The 22,175-nt window shown below is 38.8% G+C and overlaps 1 non-coding gene across 1 annotated transcript; it reads right to left on the bottom strand.

Annotated features, from left to right (window-relative positions):
• Window positions 1–21,072: 21,072 nt before the first annotated feature.
• TRNAP-CGG (transfer RNA proline (anticodon CGG)) lies at window positions 21,073–21,144 on the bottom strand. Its single transcript has one exon. It is a non-coding gene; the product is annotated as a tRNA-Pro (tRNA).
• Between the last annotated feature and the right edge of the window lie 1,031 nt (window positions 21,145–22,175).

The raw sequence follows: 22,175 nt of genomic DNA, 5'->3' as shown, positions 1-22,175 counted from the left end.
TATCCGTCATGGAGCGACTGTCATCTCTCATCTTCGGTTTATTTTTGCAAAATGTTGCCGCGCACCTCAACTTTATTCAGTTATTCGAACGTTCAAATTTTCTCAACAGCATTGCGGCACTGTATGAAAGTCATTTGAAGCTACTCGAAGAAACATGGTTGCCAGTGAGATTGCCAAAAGATCCCTCAAAAACCGTGCTTCTGTTTTGACAGAAATTTCTCTTTCTAATATCTCGTCTCTATCAACGTCTCTGAGCAAAACGATATAGTGGTTCTCAGAATTCTGTAAAAATAGTAGTTTAGTTCCTCATCGCAAAACATTATGCTCTTTTTTATTTTGTCATTAGGGTGACCATTTCCATGATAGGGTGGCCCAAAAAATCGACTTTATTTTCCAAAACTGACTTTTTTCAAAAATTCGTAACTTTTGAACCACTTGGCCGATTTCATAGATCAAAATATCAAATGAAAGGTAATTTTATTTTTTTTTTTCACAACAATAAAACGCAACATATCAAAAATTCAGGTAAGTTTTTTTGGCCTTTAAGTTATATTTTTTTAAGTGATCAAGTTTTGGGTTTTCACTCAACACTCCTTTGCGACTAGACTACCATGTTACAGTCGCTATAAATCAATGGAGACGCATGATAATCTAGTTGCATCGGAGTGTTGAGCGAAAACCCATAACTTGATAACTTCAAACAAATCGGGAAAATGGATGTAATGTCGGCCTAAATGCCCCTAATTTGGGCCCATACATAAATTCAGCAATCGACTAAATTTTCAACAGCGACCTAAGGGCGTTCGCAATGCTGTTGTTCTGTCTGTCTGTCTGTCTGTCTGTCTGTCTGTCTGTCTGTCTGTCTGTCTGTCTGTCTGTCTGTCTGTCTGTCTGTCTGTCTGTCTGTCTGTCTGTCTGTCTGTCTGTCTGTCTGTCTGTCTGTCTGTCTGTCTGTCTGTCTGTCTGTCTGTCTGTCTGTCTGTCTGTCTGTCTGTCTGTCTGTCTGTCTGTCTGTCTGTCTGTCTGTCTGTCTGTCTGTCTGTCTGTCTGTCTGTCTGTCTGTCTGTCTGTCTGTCTGTCTGTCTGTCTGTCTGTCTGTCTGTCTGTCTGTCTGTCTGTCTGTCTGTCTGTCTGTCTGTCTGTCTGTCTGTCTGTCTGTCTGTCTGTCTGTCTGTCTGTCTGTCTGTCTGTCTGTCTGTCTGTCTGTCTGTCTGTCTGTCTGTCTGTCTGTCTGTCTGTCTGTCTGTCTGTCTGTCTGTCTGTCTGTCTGTCTGTCTGTCTGTCTGTCTGTCTGTCTGTCTGTCTGTCTGTCTGTCTGTCTGTCTGTCTGTCTGTCTGTCTGTCTGTCTGTCTGTCTGTCTGTCTGTCTGTCTGTCTGTCTGTCTGTCTGTCTGTCTGTCTGTCTGTCTGTCTGTCTGTCTGTCTGTCTGTCTGTCTGTCTGTCTGTCTGTCTGTCTGTCTGTCTGTCTGTCTGTCTGTCTGTCTGTCTGTCTGTCTGTCTGTCTGTCTGTCTGTCTGTCTGTCTGTCTGTCTGTCTGTCTGTCTGTCTGTCTGTCTGTCTGTCTGTCTGTCTGTCTGTCTGTCTGTCTGTCTGTCTGTCTGTCTGTCTGTCTGTCTGTCTGTCTGTCTGTCTGTCTGTCTGTCTGTCTGTCTGTCTGTCTGTCTGTCTGTCTGTCTGTCTGTCTGTCTGTCTGTCTGTCTGTCTGTCTGTCTGTCTGTCTGTCTGTCTGTCTGTCTGTCTGTCTGTCTGTCTGTCTGTCTGTCTGTCTGTCTGTCTGTCTGTCTGTCTGTCTGTCTGTCTGTCTGTCTGTCTGTCTGTCTGTCTGTCTGTCTGTCTGTCTGTCTGTCTGTCTGTCTGTCTGTCTGTCTGTCTGTCTGTCTGTCTGTCTGTCTGTCTGTCTGTCTGTCTGTCTGTCTGTCTGTCTGTCTGTCTGTCTGTCTGTCTGTCTGTCTGTCTGTCTGTCTGTCTGTCTGTCTGTCTGTCTGTCTGTCTGTCTGTCTGTCTGTCTGTCTGTCTGTCTGTCTGTCTGTCTGTCTGTCTGTCTGTCTGTCTGTCTGTCTGTCTGTCTGTCTGTCTGTCTGTCTGTCTGTCTGTCTGTCTGTCTGTCTGTCTGTCTGTCTGTCTGTCTGTCTGTCTGTCTGTCTGTCTGTCTGTCTGTCTGTCTGTCTGTCTGTCTGTCTGTCTGTCTGTCTGTCTGTCTGTCTGTCTGTCTGTCTGTCTGTCTGTCTGTCTGTCTGTCTGTCTGTCTGTCTGTCTGTCTGTCTGTCTGTCTGTCTGTCTGTCTGTCTGTCTGTCTGTCTGTCTGTCTGTCTGTCTGTCTGTCTGTCTGTCTGTCTGTCTGTCTGTCTGTCTGTCTGTCTGTCTGTCTGTCTGTCTGTCTGTCTGTCTGTCTGTCTGTCTGTCTGTCTGTCTGTCTGTCTGTCTGTCTGTCTGTCTGTCTGTCTGTCTGTCTGTCTGTCTGTCTGTCTGTCTGTCTGTCTGTCTGTCTGTCTGTCTGTCTGTCTGTCTGTCTGTCTGTCTGTCTGTCTGTCTGTCTGTCTGTCTGTCTGTCTGTCTGTCTGTCTGTCTGTCTGTCTGTCTGTCTGTCTGTCTGTCTGTCTGTCTGTCTGTCTGTCTGTCTGTCTGTCTGTCTGTCTGTCTGTCTGTCTGTCTGTCTGTCTGTCTGTCTGTCTGTCTGTCTGTCTGTCTGTCTGTCTGTCTGTCTGTCTGTCTGTCTGTCTGTCTGTCTGTCTGTCTGTCTGTCTGTCTGTCTGTCTGTCTGTCTGTCTGTCTGTCTGTCTGTCTGTCTGTCTGTCTGTCTGTCTGTCTGTCTGTCTGTCTGTCTGTCTGTCTGTCTGTCTGTCTGTCTGTCTGTCTGTCTGTCTGTCTGTCTGTCTGTCTGTCTGTCTGTCTGTCTGTCTGTCTGTCTGTCTGTCTGTCTGTCTGTCTGTCTGTCTGTCTGTCTGTCTGTCTGTCTGTCTGTCTGTCTGTCTGTCTGTCTGTCTGTCTGTCTGTCTGTCTGTCTGTCTGTCTGTCTGTCTGTCTGTCTGTCTGTCTGTCTGTCTGTCTGTCTGTCTGTCTGTCTGTCTGTCTGTCTGTCTGTCTGTCTGTCTGTCTGTCTGTCTGTCTGTCTGTCTGTCTGTCTGTCTGTCTGTCTGTCTGTCTGTCTGTCTGTCTGTCTGTCTGTCTGTCTGTCTGTCTGTCTGTCTGTCTGTCTGTCTGTCTGTCTGTCTGTCTGTCTGTCTGTCTGTCTGTCTGTCTGTCTGTCTGTCTGTCTGTCTGTCTGTCTGTCTGTCTGTCTGTCTGTCTGTCTGTCTGTCTGTCTGTCTGTCTGTCTGTCTGTCTGTCTGTCTGTCTGTCTGTCTGTCTGTCTGTCTGTCTGTCTGTCTGTCTGTCTGTCTGTCTGTCTGTCTGTCTGTCTGTCTGTCTGTCTGTCTGTCTGTCTGTCTGTCTGTCTGTCTGTCTGTCTGTCTGTCTGTCTGTCTGTCTGTCTGTCTGTCTGTCTGTCTGTCTGTCTGTCTGTCTGTCTGTCTGTCTGTCTGTCTGTCTGTCTGTCTGTCTGTCTGTCTGTCTGTCTGTCTGTCTGTCTGTCTGTCTGTCTGTCTGTCTGTCTGTCTGACAGGAAAAGGTTCTTATGATGGTTCGAGACTCCTTCCTGCTTTGTAAGGGTGAGCTCCCATATAAAAGAAACAGAAATTTCTGCATAACTCGAGAACTAATCAAGCAAGTGGAACCAAATTTGGCATGTGGAGGTCATAAGGGGTAGCCCCTTAGATTAGAGGGGGGAGACTAAGTACAATATAGCATGCTCTTTTTTTAATTGGCGCATAAAATCAAGCTAATATTGAATCCCGAACAAGGCCGGCCACAATCAGCTAATTTCAAATATTCCCAACCCTCCCCCCTCTTGCATATATAATTATTGCATTGTACCTTACAGGAAAGATACTACGAAAACTAGTAGTGAGGAGTCATGCATTAACTATATTTCGCGAAATTGAGGCCACATTAAGCGATCTTCCTTCCACAACCACCTCTATCCCTGCGGTACTTTATTCAAATAAATACTGCTAGTCACAGAATCTTACACTTCCCTCCGCCCTTCCTCGTTAATGCCGCGTTGAAACTTGTACTGATTCATTCATTTTTGCCAAAAACCAATACACCAATCAGCTGCAAAAAACTGTTTACATCATCTTGATAACGCGTACTTTGAATAACAGTACTGACGCCTGACGCGTAGTGAGTAGTTAATAATTGTTTCGTCCTTTAAGTTAAGTAATCCAAAAGAAAACTTTGAACAACTGGCGCCTGTAGAAAGCCATATTCTGGACTTATCAGGCTTCAGAGAGTGTATTGATTTACTCGGGATAGCTTTCTGTCTAGAATCTGTCCCTTTTGAAATGTGCAGTGTGATTTTCAATGACGAATGTGGTGTAAAGATATAGAGAAAAAAATGTGATCTAATATTTTTCGTATCCTTGTGTTGGTGATTCGAGTTGAAAAAAAGTTCGCGATATCTCCTTCTCTCATCCCAGAAAGATCGCTCAGGAAATATTGGAGTGTGAAACTAGTAACGGGAAGCTCCCAAGAGAAAACGTATCGCACGAGAAAATGATATTTTGGTGAGAATTCCATCACTGGGCTCAATCTTAGATCCATAGGCCAACATTAGAGTCATTTCCCCTACGCTATTTTTTTTATATGTTATGTAAAAGAACCAATCTTTTTCAAAGAAAATTATAAAAACATACTGTGCCCTCTATCTACAAACCATGAAAACCATAAAAAAAAAACGAATAATAAAAATGTTTTCCAGAACAAAATCCCAATTTTTTAAATTATATTAAAGTTTTTTTTTTCAAAAAGTACTTGAATTACATTTTATATGATCTTTTGATCTTTAAAATCGGCACAGTGGTTCAAAAGATGTGATTTTTTTAAAGTCATTTTCGAAAAAACACGATTTTTTTGGACCACCTTAACATGCAAATTGTCTCCCTAATGACAAAATAAATAAATAAGGGTCTAATAGTTTGCGATAAGGAACAAAGCTACCAATTTTTACGAAATTCTGAGAACCACTATATCGTTTTTCTATGGAATGGCTGTATGTATAGATCTGGCTTGCACAGTACAGCCAATAAAAACTTATTGCATTGTCAGTTAAATGCTGCCAAAATATCGATCGTGACTACAGGGTATTCCAGTTAATATTGCAAAACACAAACTTGAGGGTACAGTTGTTTTTGGCAGTTTGACTTTACTTTTATTTACGAACAGTTTGGTAATGAAAATTAGTGCCGTGGTGATTACAGGGTGGTCCGCAATTCAAAAAATAAGTGAAATTTTACTGACTTTGATATTTCAAACCTAGTGTGTTCACTTTTCAACGCATACCTATAATGAATTTTCCAAACAGTCATTCTAACCGTTAAAAAAAAAACAATTTAAGAGTGCATAGACTTCGAACAATGCATTATTCGCATCGACCCCTGTAAATAAATAAAAAATAGTGCATTCAGGAACGCATTGATTAATTAACACCAACAATTATTTCGCTTTTAATTGATTTTACTATCGTCACGATCACAATACTTCCACCACATTGATCCAAATCGAAACAGTCATATTCGATTGTCACGTCACCCCCCACAAGTGACAGGTCAAATTGGCTTCCGTCATTGTCTCCGCCAGACAGAATCAAGGTGACTACATATAGGTGTTCTAATGTGTCAAATTCATGATTCAGCCATGTTGGTTTTTTGTATGGGACAGCGACCGAGTTTGTTTACAATTTGCTCTAAAACCACACTTACCCCCCCCCCCCCCCCCCCGCGACCTCCTCGCCTATATAGTGACAAAGCTGTATCACCATTTATATACCCACCATGGACAGAATATGAATATAGTGGACTATAACCTATTTGTTATGAGCATTCGTTTGAAAAAAAAAATTCCCATACCGGGAATCGAACCCGGGCCTTCTGGGTGAAAGCCAGATATCCTAGACCATATGGGATATAAATTCTTGCTTATGTTTGTTTATTTCAGTTATTCCCTATTAAACGAACGCAATGTCCCATTCGTCAATTAATTAGTTACTGTTCCCCCAGCTATCTCCTACAAACAGCTACTTACCATCAATTTAAGCCTTGCTTTTACGATCCACACTTTAACTGTCCTTGTTCCAGATAACCGCTTCAAGACGAATGGTCAGTATATGAAACCATCACTTCCATCCCCCCCCCCCCCCCCCCCCACAACTATTCCTATATAGCATATTTCGCGCATCTTCTGACCTCATAATAAACTCATAAAATTCTCACATGTTTGTTTCTACATTTCCCGTTGGCCGCGCGATGTAAACAATAAAATTTTCACCAGAGTGGAAAAGAACCGAGCGAGAAGACAACGGACGAAAATCAAACCACATCCACATTGGTTTTCATCACCCGAGCACAAAATAAAACCGTAATGCTGCCAGCTAGAGGAAAATATTTTCCCCCCAAATGTGTTCTTTTTTGTTTTACTACTGGCGAGGTTCGCGTGACTCTGTACATGTTTGTGTGTGCATTATTAGACGGGCCCAAAATTATATGGATGAAATTGTTTAATATTGTTTTTCACCGGGCTCTTCCCCCCATGGATTTGTTTCATTAGGTGAGAAAACCACTCCCTGAAAGATTCAGCTCATTTGGATGTAACACGAGCCGGCGCTTTTAGTTTGAAGTTTGTATGGGGATTTTGATCGAAATGTATCGACAAATAACACTCCTTCACTCTTTTGTACATAGAACTGGTTCAGTATACTCGATTAAGCTCATAATTTGAATACTTGTAGTTGTAGCATAAACTACAAGAACTAACTATGCTGAAGACAGGCATCGCGATTTAGATTTGTTTTATAGAAATATTTTATTTGGAATGCCCCAAGTAACAATTCAAGCTGAACAGTAAGAACAGAAGCTGATTATTAGCTGATTTAAGGTGTACAAAGCTGATTAACACCAGGCTGAATGCTAGCGAATAAATCGAATGTAGTCCCACAATTCAACCTCATTAAATCAGCTGAACTGAAGACTGAACAATATTTACTTAAGCTTAACACTTCTCCAAAAATCAGCAGTGGGCTACAAATAGTGTAATAATGCTGATGGAAGAGTTGCCGTGAAGTGATAGAAGAATCAGCGTTAATGCCTGAAGTTATCGTCAAACGGTCAAGATTTAATAGGTGAAAAGTCCACCTTGTGTCTAGAATCAGTGCTGATCTGGTCAAAACCAGATCCAGGTTACGATTTTCAGTTCCTCAACGAATTCACTTCGCACCATCATTCGTCTCATCATAAAGTCGCAACGCTGAACCTGACTATTAACTACAAAAAAGCTTGCCAATGCACATAAAAAAAAACGGCTTAGGTATTTCTAAATCTGCAGGTCTAAAAATGAATTCCCTTATTTTCCCTGATTTTCCAGGTTTTTTTTCAGGTAGTCGACAACCAGAAAAAAAGGAATGAAATTAGTCTAGCAATGGTAATAACAGGCTAGCGATAAATATTTCTTATTTATTTTCAGGTATCTTACCCTAATAAAATTTGTATGGTTATTTGGCTAAACGACGCGTTTGGTGTATCATCCAAACCACTTGTTGAATAGTAAGACAATTTGGGTTATCGTTCGTTTATGGTTTTTGTTTATTAGGGTAGCCATCAGTTAGAACTTTCTGAATATTTTACGAGAAATAAAAAGTGTAGAACGGGACGCCTCTAGTGGGGCTGTGTCATTTCGCCGAAGGACGTTGCGCTGATGGACGTTTTGCCGAAGGACGTTTCGCCCAGGGACGTTTCGCCCAGGGACGTTTCGCCGAAGGACGTTTCGCCGAAGAATATTTCGCCACATAAGTCATTTCGCCGAATGGATCATTTCGTCGAATTTTACAACTGGAATGAATTGATCATGTTTGAAAGAAGGAAGCATTCCTATAAATCAAGAATATTGATTATTTTAAAATTTCTTAAATCAGCACAACTTGAAAGAACTGGGCATGTTTAAAACAAGGAAACATTTCTACAAATGGAAAAAAATTCCGAAATTAGTACAACACGAAAGAACTACTCATGTTCAAAAGAAAGAAGTATTCTTATAAATCAAAAATATCTATTATTTGCAAATTTCTGAAATCAGTACAACTCCAGAGAACTGCATTGAGCTCCATTTGAATAGCTTGCATGTTGAATAAATCAAACCTTCTTAATCTTTTTTCGAGACGGATTTCAAGATTTACTGAGCTTTGAGAACAGTTCGAAACCATAGAAAATGGCTTGGTCTTTGGCGAAATGACCTATTTGGCAAAACGCCCTTCGCCGAAATGACCCATTCGATGAAACGTCCTTCGGCGAAATGTCCCGCTCCTGCCCCTAGTTACGATCAGTTTTATAGCATAGCAAGAAATATAAAATTACGTAAAAATTACAACCTAAGGTAAATTGACAGATGATTATGTGTATGGCAGCAACATATCAATTTTGTTCACCGTTTGGACAACTACAACCAAAGTGAGAGCAATAAAAATCTATAATTTTCCATACTAAATCACCGAAATCTCCTTTTGAAATTCAAATCATTTGCGCCATCTCTAAACCACAGACAATCAGACATAACAATCGCAAATTGTTCATCAAACACGTATTTAACGGTCAATTTAAATGTTTTTTAGTTGGTAGTACCACCACCTTTGGCGCGCATAGTCAACTCCCTTGCGTTTGACGTTTACATACTACCGGCATCTGTTCAGCGTACTGCCAATCACAGTATACGCAACAGATGGCGGTAGTGTTTTAGCGACGATGTTTTATATTGAAAATATTCAATGTGTTATGTCTGTTTGTCTGTGTCTAAACCTTCATCAGTCTTTGCCATTTTTTGCACAGGCTCATCATTTGGAGTTATGTGGAGTATGTAGGAATCGAACTGGAGGGTGGCCTATCAAAAATCCATATTATAAATTGAAGCACCCTGATGCTCATATACATTCAAAAATTAAGATCTCAATAAAACTAATTGGATTAATGATGTAGTTTTCAGAAAATATGTTCTGCAAGCTCCGAAACGATGAGAAAAATTGAGAATAAAGAACCTGTTTTATGATTGAAAGAGTGAAGACGAGTCATTTTTTCAGTCATTTTAACCAAAATCCCACACAGCGAGTGAGAACGACCCAAATTTGGGTTGAGTTTACTCCTAATTGCAGAAAATGCAGGAACTCAATGATACATAAATTTGCCTCGAATTTGCCTCATCTTTTTCCAGTTTTTTCCACGAAAAAAAAATCCCGTATATGAGAAAAGTAAAGATTGGATTCACTCAAACTTTTGGTACTACTTCTATACTGAGAAAAATTTTCGTGAATTTTCCTCATTTTCCGGCAGATGTTTTAGGTTTTCCACAGGATAGCATTGCGCAAATTTACTCATCGCTGAGTTCCTGCACTTTCTGCGATTATGAGTAAACTTAGCCCAAATTTTTGGACGTTCTCATTCGCAATGCATCTAAACATTAATTTAAAACCGCTAACCATGTTACAACACAATGAGTTGAAACTTTCGGAGAGTAATTTCAACCGGTGGAAATTAAAGTTTTTAAATTGGCTCACTACTTGACTAGTCTATTGGTCCCAAGCAAACCGATTAACGTACCTCATTCTGGTCGAAATTCTAGTACTACACTATGTTTGTTTTGATTCGCTATGATGGTAGTTTCCTCGAGCTGGGTTTGACCCATGGAAAAAAATTAAGGTTTTATTTTTTGACCAGTCTAGTGTCTATGTATGGTAACCATTAAAAACAACCATAAAAACTTGGCAAAAGAAATTGTTATCCAAACACACAAAGCGAGCCAGATACAGAATAAAGAACCGATAGGTAATATCACATCAGACTAAAACTTCACCGTAGGAACTGGAAAATATGTAATCGAAGAGAGCGGTGGAGAGCCAGATCCAGAAATGTTCGGTTCAAATCGGATTTGTGAACATAAACACATCGCTAAGGAAATTCACCCCTGCTGGGAGGGAGGAAAACGGAAAGCGGAAAGCATTTCAATCAATCCGAAAGCATTGACGTCATTCGGCATCGGGAAGAGAGCGAAAAATTGAAAACAGACAACAAGTTTTCCTTTCTCATCGTTCCACAGTGGGACGAAATAAAAAAGAAATGGGCAATGGACATTTGTGACGAAAATATTGAGTGTAGCATTTTGATGTCTTGTAGAATTTGAGTACTTTATTCGAGTGGTTAAAATGGTTGATTAAGGAGGGTATACACTCAGATAAAAAAAAATAACTTTTGTTTTACGGAAAGATTGTAGATGAAATCATGTTAAGAAACTTTGTCTAATAAAACAATTTCCTATCGCTCAAGTGGGCGAAATTCTAGGATGAAAATGGAGTACAAACGGTGGTACCATCTTTAAATCCGTGTTTTGACCAGAACTATTTGTTTTAATTTTACATTTTTTTTCAAAAATATTTTACAAAGTTTTAATGACTCTAAAAATGCGAATTTTTACAGAAGAAAACCAATCGCAACCTCTTCGTTTACAAGATTTAAGTGCATTTTTATAATTTGTTAACGCTATCTTTCAGGATGTGTATCTTTCAGGTTAGTAGGTTTTAGTAGCTAATCTCAAAGTTATTTCATTGCAACTTATACCCTACTGGATGCCTTATGAATTTTCGAATAAAATACCTCAATGTTTTCTTGGACATTTTCCCAAGTATTTACAATTGGGTGTTACGTTTGTACTCCAGTTTCACCCTTTAACTTAACCCACTTGGTAGATAGAAAATCTTCATCTTGGACAAGGTTTCTTAAAATTACTACATCTACAGTGTTTTCAAAGATGTTCATAAATTTTAACAAGGCATTTAAAAGTTATTTTTTATCTGAGTGTATACCAACCTAATCAAAAAAATTTCCACTCAAATAAAGTACTCAAAACATGAACAAACATTCTACAAGACACCAAAATGCTACACTCAATAGTTTCGTCGCAAATGACCGTGTCCTACTTTTTCTTTGATTTCGTCCCACTGTGCGATCGAACGGGCCGAAGATGGACGAAGTGGACTCCGGCTGTTATTGCCCTCCGATGATGGGTGTTGACCTGGTTCTGGTGAAGGAGGATTTGTTTTTCGCCGTTTCTCACTTGAAATGGTTTGTTTGCGATCGAGAATTTTTCGGTGAAAACAAAAACATTCGCCATGACCAATTTATTTTTCGCTTTTTTTTTTGCCGCGATGATTTTCGATTTACATGGTTGTTATTCTGTGATTGCTGATTCGAAAACATGTAATCCGATTAAGCACTCGCTACGAATGAAAATTCATTGGCTTTGCGTTAATTTCGTTTTCGAGAGAATTTTAAACAGTAATCCTCAAAGGACGGCAAGCAGCCCCAAATCCAAAAACGAATGAGAATTACTTTTTTTCTGTTGCCATCACAGCTTTATCTGTTCCACACAAGCGTTCGTTCCCATGAGTTCAAATTTGCTGTCCTTCCCAGAAGATATTAGCTTCTAAATTGAACTTTTCGGCACCCGGACAACTTCCACTCCCTGACCCTCCTTTTTGGTATTGGGAGTTGGTCTAGCTAAAGCGCAAGAAGGTACGTCCGTCTCCGGGGGAAATTTTAATGGCAGATAACAGTGTAAAAGTGTAAACTTTCGGTATACTGGTCGTCCCTTCGAGGAAAAACCTTAGCGTCCGTAACACTGAACTCCACCGTAGCTCGTAGCGAACGAAAACTTTTCTTGGAGCCTAATGGTTTGGCTTTCTTTTCGAACTCATTCCCCGTGCCCAAAGGCACACCAACTTTGTAGGTAGGCACAGAAGATGAATTATATCCAGTAGGGGTACATTTTGAAAGTCACTCCCCTAACAACTTTGAATCGCTTGCCGTGTACCGATGAAAGCGAACGATTTAAATGAGATAATTTCCCTCCTGATGACGACGATGAAGTAGAGGAAGGTGAAAATGGATGCCCAACCCCACACCTGTTTCACTGTTCGTCATATAGGAACGCGAATATCCATTCGAATGACGGAGGACCCGCGGGAATTAATCGCTCTTTTAAGATCGATTCTCTGAGATCATCAAGCACGTTCTGTTCTGTAGCGTTTTGATGAAGGAGTAGTAAATCTTAAGGCATGATTAGGTTTATATAGGGTGTTAAAGTTTATCAACTACTACGTCGAGTTATACATTCTTCACCCCCTCTCAGTTGATAACATGTTGTCCAACCTTCTGTCGCAACTCCTGGAAAGGAAAAGCTAAATTAAATTAAGGCGCTATTTGCCTTCCTAAATAAGAGGACTCTCAGTGTCCTATTTGTTCCATGAGTTCAGTCTACAGCTTTAATTGGGCTATAGACTAACTTTTTTGATCGACCTGTTAATTAAATCTTGACTTTGTCCATCTTAAGTGATACCCTTCTGTGGCTAAATGCTTCAGTTCGAGGTCAGTTTCCTATCTAAACCCCATGTTGCTGAGTAAGCACAGAAAACATCGTCAAATTTTTTATTTTTTATTTAAGTTGTCCAGAAATCCCTTAAATGGTAAGAGAAATACATCTTGATACCGAACTGTTTCAAGTCTGCTGTTTGATTTACTTTAGGTGTCAATAATGAAACTCAACTGTTTCAATTTACTGCTTGGATGACCTCTCAAATCATGCATCAACTGGGAGGCGCAAACATGTTACACTCAAATTTGTATGAAGTTATATGCTACGTGATATTGTATGAACCTCTTGAGTAATAAATCTTACTTGTGTTGTTTTTGTTGAATAAGAGTTCCATAAAGCATTATAGAACTTGAAATTTTGGGCAGCATAATGTGAATTATATGTTTTTTGTTCCTATTGAGTAACTTTTTCGAGATGTTACTAAAAAGTTGACGAACCAAGATGTGTTGAAGAACCTATTTGCAATCTTGTAATGAATCTATAAGTTTTTGAACTTCGTTTTGCAACCAACTGGATCAAATTGCTACTGTAAAGGTTTGTTGCGACCATCTAGTATCTACCATGGCTCAAATATGTCATCTCACTGTGCTGTTGTAAAACACTTTTGGACAACATTAACAAAAGCATAGAAGTTGTAATGCATGTGCCAACATCTGTGTAGGAAATGTAAATAACCATGGTGAGGAAGACCATGACGAGGACGATAGGATTACGGACTGCAAAAAATGATGGTGGTTACCGAAAATATGAACTAAATCAACAAAGGTAGCCACAAAAGCAAAAGAAATTTATTTGAACCCCGAAAATCAAAAATCTTTTCATTTTCGGAAAGAGAACTATATTAGAACCTTTTAACTTATGGTTTGAGAACTTTAATGGTAATGGTTATGGTAGTCAGTAAGGTCCACGAATGGTTTTGTAACATCGATCAACTTTATGTGGAATATATCGCGAATTGGTTACCTGTAATTTACTGATTACCAATTCACGATATATTCCACGTAAAGTTGAGCGATAATACAAAACCATTAATGGACCTTACTGACTACCATAACCATTACCATTAATGTTCTCAAATCATAAGTAAAAACGTTCTTATATAGTTCTCTTTCTGAAAATGTATGGAGAAAACAAGAATTTGGAATGGTAATGGTTCTTAACAACCCATTATTTGTAAGGTCCAGTTCCAAAAAACCATAATACATAAGGTTAAAACTTTATCATTAAACGTTCATGTAAAGTTCCATAACCATTTCAGTTAAAGTTTAGCAGGGATTATAAACAATTTTTAACCATTTTAGGTAAGGTCAATTTATGGTTCGCGTTTATGCGGCTGCGCCAACAGCGGCTGGCGTGGCAGTAGTCGGTTGAAAAGGCGTTCCAAAGGGCCAAAGAAAAATCTGAGAAGCCTGAGGTGATGTTGGATCGATTGTTGTTGAAGCTGGGGGCACCAAATATGTAGTCAGTATTTGAAGCCGATTGCTAGTTGATACCGCCGAATGGAGATAGCCATTGAAGATGCGTTAGAGATGGAGCTCGTATTAAACGACCACAACATCAGCTGCAATCGACCAAATCGATGCGACGAAGAGACTGCTGGCTTTCTTTTTCTGTTAAGCTGGGTTTAGACAGGGCAAGTCAATTGATCAAGTCAGTTGAATTCAACTGACTTGAACGCGAATTGATCATGTAAACCATGCCATTCAACTGACTTGATCAACTCGCTTGAATTGAAAAAAGTTGAACCAGGCTCAACTTTTCAAGCCAATTGAATTCAACTGAGTTGATCAATTGACTTGCCCTGTCTAAACCCAGCTTTAAAGTCGAACAGCTTCGCAGCATTCTAGAATCTCAGTCGGCGTGCACAAACAAATGTTCAATCGCTTGACTCTCTTTCTCCCGTCGCTCCATTGGTCTTCCTTTCAAGCTTCGGTGAAACGGATGAGCGAAAGAGCGCTCGACTTTGATAGTTTTATCTTATTGAAAGCGATGAGCAAAGCACGACGAGAAGATCCACAGCCGTTTCCTTCTAAGCGTGCTTCTTTTTCATTATCATTTCTTGCTGATAGTCTAGCTAGGCGTTATAGAAATGAAGCACGTGTGCATGAGAGAAACAAAACTCGAGTTCATTTTAGAACTTCGAAAATGTAGAGCCCTGGACACGACACCAGCGCACTATGGGCAAAAATGGGTCCAAAATCACCCAAATTTCAATATTTCAACAGCACGCTGAATTCCGGCCACGAAAAACGACTTTTCCGAAGGAATCGATTGCACGTAGTCCCATAGACCGGAGAGCCTCGTAGGTATGTGTTTTGGATTATTTTACCCCATTTTCTCTTACTTTTTGGAGGAAATGTTTTTTCACAGCTCTATTTTTCGTAAAACCTAAGCACTTTATGCATGGTTTTAGAATACTATGTCTTTGATCAACAGTTCATGATGCTCGGAGACGAGCCAGCCAACGGCTAAAAGTCTCCTTAATAAAGATATAAAAAAAAACAGTTCATGAGATATTAGGGGAATACGGGGAACACTTTATAGGGGAGTAACCCTCGCTAAATTTATTTTAATTCATAAAAATGTTGAACGATGCGATTGTTCGAATGACCCCAAAAGTTGCCTGCAATAATAAGATTTTGTTTTTCGAAATTTTAAGGTTAATTGGGGTTAAACAAGTTTTAATTAACTGCTATCTGTTTTTAAAGAGTTTTCACTTTGTTTGTCTGTATACAGCAAAACGATATAGTGGTTCTCAGAATTTTGTAAAAATTGGTAGTTTTGTTCCTTATCGCAATATATTAGACCCGTATTTTTTATTTTGTCATTAGGGTGACTTTTTATATATAAGGGTGCTCAAACAAATTTTTTTTCCTCGATTTTTTCCAAAAATTTATAATTTTTTAACTGTTTGACTGATGACGGGACTCAAAATTCCAAATAAAAGTAAATTAAAAGTTTTTTTTTCAGTAAAAAATATTATGATATTTAAAAAAATTTGATTTTGTATTAAAAAACATTGATTGAATAATTTTTTTTTATGATTTCCATGGTTTGTAGATAGAGAGGACATTATGATTTTATATATTGTTCCATAAAAATTTAGACCTTTTAACTTAACAAATAAAAAATCATGTTTTTCAAGAATGTATTTTTTTTTCGTGTTTGAGTTATATTTTTTTGAAGTTATTATGTTTTGGGTTTTGAAATTTGATTCAAGTCTCTATGAATTTCATGGTAGTCTAGGATCAGGAATTGTATGGATAATTTGACCGTGTTACAGTCGCTATAAGTCAATGCAATGGAGACGCATGATAGTCTAGTCGCATAGAAGTATTGAGCAAAAACCCAAAACTTGATAACTTCAAAAAAATATAACTCAAAAACAAAAAAATCACAATGCTGATTTTTTATATGTTGTGTCAATATTTCAGTTCAGCTAGTCAACAACCCAACAATCTCATTTGTAACTTGTGTCATCAAAATATCATGTTACATGCAACTGAATTGCAACACAATTTGCTACAAACATAAGTTGCAAAGAGACTCCACCTTCTGCGCTTTTTAAGGTTCAATGAAGTTTTATATGCGGTGCGTTGGTCATAAGTTAGACCCTCTATTAGTCACACTAAGGTTGTTGTTACTCACTGAGAAACAAATGGTGTTGCTGGAGAACGCACCTCATCATGGCAAATGGTATTCCCAAATGCCACAACAGAAACACACCACATCAGGAACCACGATCCACAGACCACAGCCATGTTCGAAGCATTCACCCTGTTCGAAAATGAAGCAATATGTATGATTATTTAATATACCATCGGCAATATAGGTATTTGTAGGTTCTGGCCACATGAAATGCAATTTCCTTGCCCCACGTAATCAGCTGGTGATAGCCAACGCCAATTTAGAGTAGTTTTTCTATCCGTTTTGACAACCGTGGTTACACAGCTGATTGTGTGTGAGCCATAATGAATATAGTAACCGAACCGAATATTAAATTTGTATGAACACTCGAGCAGTGAAGTCCAATAAAGTGCAAGTTTGTAAAATTGTGAAAGTTGTTCTCGAATAAAATTAATTTTTGCTTACCGCATTTCGTGAGTTTGTTCCGTCCTGTAAAATAATAAGATGAAGTGAACTTACCTGAGAAACTGTTACCTGTTACCCGCGGGCAATTGCAACATTAATGTTTTCGCCGGTGTAACCCAGGCAACAATATGATGCTTAACAGGTGTTGTTCAATCGATTTAAATTCAGCCTTAGTTTGAATAATTGTTGTACATAGACCACGTTAACTTTTGTTTAGCTTTTAAAAATCTAGCTCTGGAGATTTTAATCAGCCAAAAGCTTAACAGTTGTAAAAATTATAAGATTTTTAAGGCATTAAAAAACAGTCTTTTCCAACCCTTGTTCAAACTTCTAGTTATATTAAGAAAATAAAAAAATTGAAGACCGCTTCATATCTAATATATTTTATGGGACTGCAACTGCTGACTAACTAATTGGATTAACATATTTATATTGTTATTATAAGTCTAAAAATTACCTTTGCATTTCGGGATTCGAACTGGAAGTCACTGATTGACAGACATCAATCATACCTACTGGACCACTTATACCCCGTTCACATTAAAGCGTATATTACGTGATATACGCTTTCTTGCAATGAGCACTCATACATCTAGTTTTCACTGGAAATTCTATGTATGAGCAGGCATGAAAAATCATTTGCATTCATTTGATACATTCATTTACATTCATTTGCCTCTAACTTTTTTCATCAACAGCGTTCCGCAAAATGAAGTAAACTTTTGTAGTTTTTGTTATTAGCTACAAGCTTTGCTCATAACCCAAATCTGTATCTCTTATGCATCACGAACTAGAGCGGGCAGAACTTGTTACTGTTTTCAGTTAATGTAAAATACATTCACTGAAAAACAGTAGTGGCTTCTGTTTGCTCTGCTTCGTCATGCATAAGAGATATGGATTTGATTTGTTGACAAAAATTGTAGGTAATAACAAAACCTACAAAAGCTCTATGCATCATTTTGGGGAATGCTGTTGAAGAAAAAAGTTAGAGGCAAATGAATGTAAATGAATGCACGAAATGCCACGAAATGAATGCAAATGATTTTCCATGCATGTGTATGAGTGCTCATTGCAAGACAGCCTATATTACGTGATATAGGCTGTAATGTGAACGCGGTGTTATGCATATGTGTGGCAAAAGGTATGATTATTAACTTGAAACACGTCAAATTTTAGATGAACAACAGCAACCGGAAGAGTTTTATACAGCAATGCAGAATTGTAAACAACAACTGGTGACAGTAAAACATTCCTCTCATTTTCAAGTGTACATATGTGGACACAAGTACACGATGTATTTCGATCGTCACGTGGAAGCTGTCTTAGTGCCATAATTGCATCATATTTTTGAAATTCTGTCTGAAAATTCAGTACATAGCAGTCAAAACACAGAAATACAAATCTTAATGCTTCCGACGTCGTCGCAGTCCACTTCTACCTGGAGTTATTCCTAAAAAGCTCCTCTACCTTGTCTCTGCTGCTGCCGCTGCTTGGGATTAGAAAGGTAGGCAGTGAATTTAGAAGAGTTAAAATGCCGGAAATGCAACGAGTGGCACTGACTACATTTAACAAATCAGGTTATCAACATATTTGTAGTGCATTGCTGATTTGTGGAGTAGTGTTAAGCTAAAATAAGGCTTGTGCAATCTTTAGATCAACTAAATTATTGAGGTTGAATTATGGGGATACAATTAGCTTCATGCACTACTAATGAACTATACATTCAGCCTGCTGTTAATCAGCTTTGTACACCTTAAATCAACCAATAATCAGCTTCCGCTCTTACTGTTCAGCTTGAATTGTTACATGGGCATCTAGCAAAGCATGTTTTTGACGTAGGACTACGTCTGTGATTTCTATGTGGGGGTTCACTTAGTGGAAACCAAAAATGGAACAAGTAACAAAATTATGAAAGATTTTGAACGTTAATAACTCAGCTGTCCCTGGATCAATTTCAATAATTTTTATCACTAATTGATCAGATATATTTCTATCTGCTACATTTAAAACTTTTTTTTTTTTTCAATATGTCACTATTGAAAATATAACGAATGTGTAACTGTTCCTATGACAATTAAAAATATCCAGAGCTGAACCAGCCGATGGCTGAAAGTCTTTTTAATAAAGAAAGATTAGATAAAGAAAAGATAATTAAAAATATCACGGATTGCCTGCGAAAAGCGATTTCTCGAACACAGATTTCAAAGTTGAATTCCAACCGGTCTCACCAAACGGTGTTTATTCAATCACCGCGTGGTGAGTGGTGGTGTTCTCTTGTACACAACGAAAGGCTGCCTGCAAGCAGCGAGCGGCAGCCAACATAAGCATCCATAGAAGGAGAGAGAAGCCGCACCGCTATTGATAGGAATCAGTAGCTCTTCGTGAGTCGCTGTGGGCCATCTATGACAAGCGCGTCATACTTAAGAGTATAAACAGAGAGAACCCCGCACACATTCCTATTCCTATTCACAACGCAAGCTCCTGCTGCAGTTAACAAATAAGATTTATTATATAAGACCACATAGTCCTACGTCACCATTGCGTACAACCCCATAAGGCTGTCCCTTGTAGTTTTTTTTCCCTCTGTTTTGAGACTTAACACAATTTGATCTATTGTAGTTTATCCGGTGTCCTTAGTTTAGTGCATGTCGTATTACTCCATCACTAAGAAATGATGAAGTATTGGTTTTTTGTTCAGTTGTCATTCTTGCATTAATCGCAAGAATCCGACTCTAATTAAAACTTCCCGCTATTTATACACTTCGGAGTGTTGAAACACCCTCCAAAGTTGCGCCCTTTTGTCAAATTGGATTCCTTAGCAACAAAATTAAGAAATGACACCGATAATGACCATTCATCAGAACCATAGTCTTAACCACTTCAACCTATGAAACAACGAATAGTAGATAAGAATTACATAGATGAAGACTAACTAACTCATTTTTTTCTTGTTTCAAGATCATCCTCGGTGGACAAAGCCGAGTCTTGTCACTATCAACAAGGCATAAAAAGTAACAAGGACTAAGATGTGTTCTTTTGATTACTGAAAAATCCTGTTCGCCTAGTTTAAAGTAGTCAGAACTAGGAATCGGTGGTAGATCTAACAGCCCGTAACGTACCATGAAAAGGTGATCTACCTACGTTACGGGGCTACTCTTACTATAGTCAATGGCTTCTTTCTTCAAGAAGCGGTGGTTCGGCGACTGAACCTTTATTTCAAGAACCCTTCAGGATTTTATATGATTCATTTTACAAAAGTTTAATGATTAAAAAGGAGATGGTAATAGACGCCCTGGATAGAATGTTGTTTTTAAATATTGTATTTTAGGTAAATTATAAATTAATGAAATTGGGTTATTAGCGGAATCTTAAATAAAACAGCAAAAAAGGTTATCTTCCATTTAATTCCACTTAATTAATTTTTGGTATCCATGACAGATACGTATTTCGACTACAATGTGCAGTCTTCATCAGTGTCATTCCCTCTAAAGAACTTATCAAAATCTAACCCCCTTAAGTACTCATCCCCTAGGTAAAAAAATCAAGATCATGAGTACTTAAGGGGGTTAGATTTTGATAAGTTCTTTAGTGGGAATGACACTGATGAAGACTGCACATTGTAGTCGAAATACGTATCTGTCATGGATACCAAAAATTAATTAAGTGGAATTAAATGGAAGATAACCTTTTTTGCTGTTGTATTTTAGGTGTTTTCCTTTTGAACGCTCATCGATGCCATTGTTTTGGTTATCTATGTGTTGGCCTTCCCGCTGCTGAGGTCCGTAGTGAAAGACCACCAGAGTAGGTAAGTAGGTAATACGAGTCAGCAAAACATGTGCTGCGTTATTGCGCTTATGTTGCACAAACTGTATTTTGTGTAAAAGGTATCGATGGCTGCGTTTGCTATTTGAAATGAAAAAGCATTTACAACTGGCTTATTGATTTTTTGAATGGAAAGATGCATAGCGTACTACTTCAAGGACGTTCTTAAGACGAAAGGGGTCAATTTCGTGCTGAAGGATCTCAATCCCCCAAACACACCGGAGTTGCGGCCGATCGAAACATACTGGGCTATAATGAAACACGAACTCCGTAAGCATCCTAAAGTTGTCACTACGGAGCAGAAAATGTTGAAATCATGGTTGAAAGCAGACAAAAATGTCGATTAAACCGTTAACAAAATCTTATGGGTGGAATTAAGAAGAATTTTTGGTATTTGGATTTGGTGAAGAAATAGAGTGAAATAAAGATAAGTAAACCATTTTCAAATTGCATTTCCTGAAAATTTCATGACATGTGGACATCCTTTATAAATGGAAACGAATAGTCAATAATGTAAGGCGCTATAAAATATGCTCAGAGGAGTTTTGCTACAGTTTACATTTTCTCAGTCGTTGTTGAGCTAGTGGATAGCATGAACTGAACTCCTGGGTAAAATAGAAAACTTAAAAAAAGGTAATCCCTGTCTCGGGTTATCAGGGCTCGTCCGGGAATTGAACCCGGGACCTCTCGCACCCGAAGCGAGAATCATACCCCTAGACCAACGAGCCGACATACTCCTACTAATGAGCCATCACAATGCAGCTATCAGCTTCCTCGCATACCTTAATTTTGGTGGTCATATGTCCAGAACAATATGCCCGATCGAGTTGAAATTCATAAGAGTTCTGCACTAAAATCCTTTCTACCCTCTTCGATACATCGAGGTGTACCAGGTGGGTAAGAAACATTACCTATCTGAGTCGAGCGGGTATAAAAGTCCAAATTTCCACACCATCACTACAATAAATTGGTGGTGGAATAAGCGAAGCAATATGAAGCAAACTACGCCACTGAGGCGTGCCTGGCTGGAAATCCTACTTACTAGCAACTTCTTCCATCATTCATCGTACGTCTAGAGGCATATCGTTTTCTCATGCTCAGAAGAAGGAGGAGGAGGCTTTCATTTTTCTTGGACGGGTAGCAAAGGTTTCTGCTAATGAAAATGAAAGCCTAAATCACGACGACGAAGACGGTACTAGAGAGCATCATTTTGCCTTCTCTACCATGGATGTTCTTTATTCGGATGTTGCCCAAATTGGATGCTCTGTCTTTTCAATCACGGAGTGGTGTACAGGCTCACTGAGAAGGAAAAAAAGACACATTCCCAGCAGAGCACAGACTGATGCCTGGAAGGAATGAACAAAGTGGGTCTACGAGTTTCAGCACGTGTCAGCCCAGCAAGCAACCAGGCAGAGGAGGGTGTGATTGAGGATTTTGGTTTAGGCGTTTTCCATCAAGTGCTGCATTCGTTTCTTTTTTGAATTGGGGTGTAGAATATAAGCGTATAAATTGTATTTTTTATTTATTATTAAAATATCGTTTCGTCGAACGCAGTCATATTTTGTGTGGTTAATTCCGCTCATGACAACGCGAATGATGGATGATGTACTGAGCTGCCTCACGCTCTCCTTGCATATTAGCCTGCGGCAAATGAGGAAGTGATTCTATGCTAATAAACGAAGCATACCGCCCTTCCATCCAGTTGCTGTCTCGGTTTAAAAAAAACGATTTTTATGAATAATTTACATGGTTACGCATC

The sequence above is a fragment of the Ochlerotatus camptorhynchus genome, unplaced genomic scaffold, assembly GCF_037179485.1.
Source record: "Ochlerotatus camptorhynchus isolate MF236.1 unplaced genomic scaffold, CSIRO-AGI_Acam_v1.1 ptg000358l, whole genome shotgun sequence".
Classification (NCBI taxonomy): domain Eukaryota; kingdom Metazoa; phylum Arthropoda; class Insecta; order Diptera; family Culicidae; genus Ochlerotatus; species Ochlerotatus camptorhynchus.
Note: the sequence above shows the minus strand (reverse complement) of the source record. Positions and strands in the feature narration are given on the sequence as shown.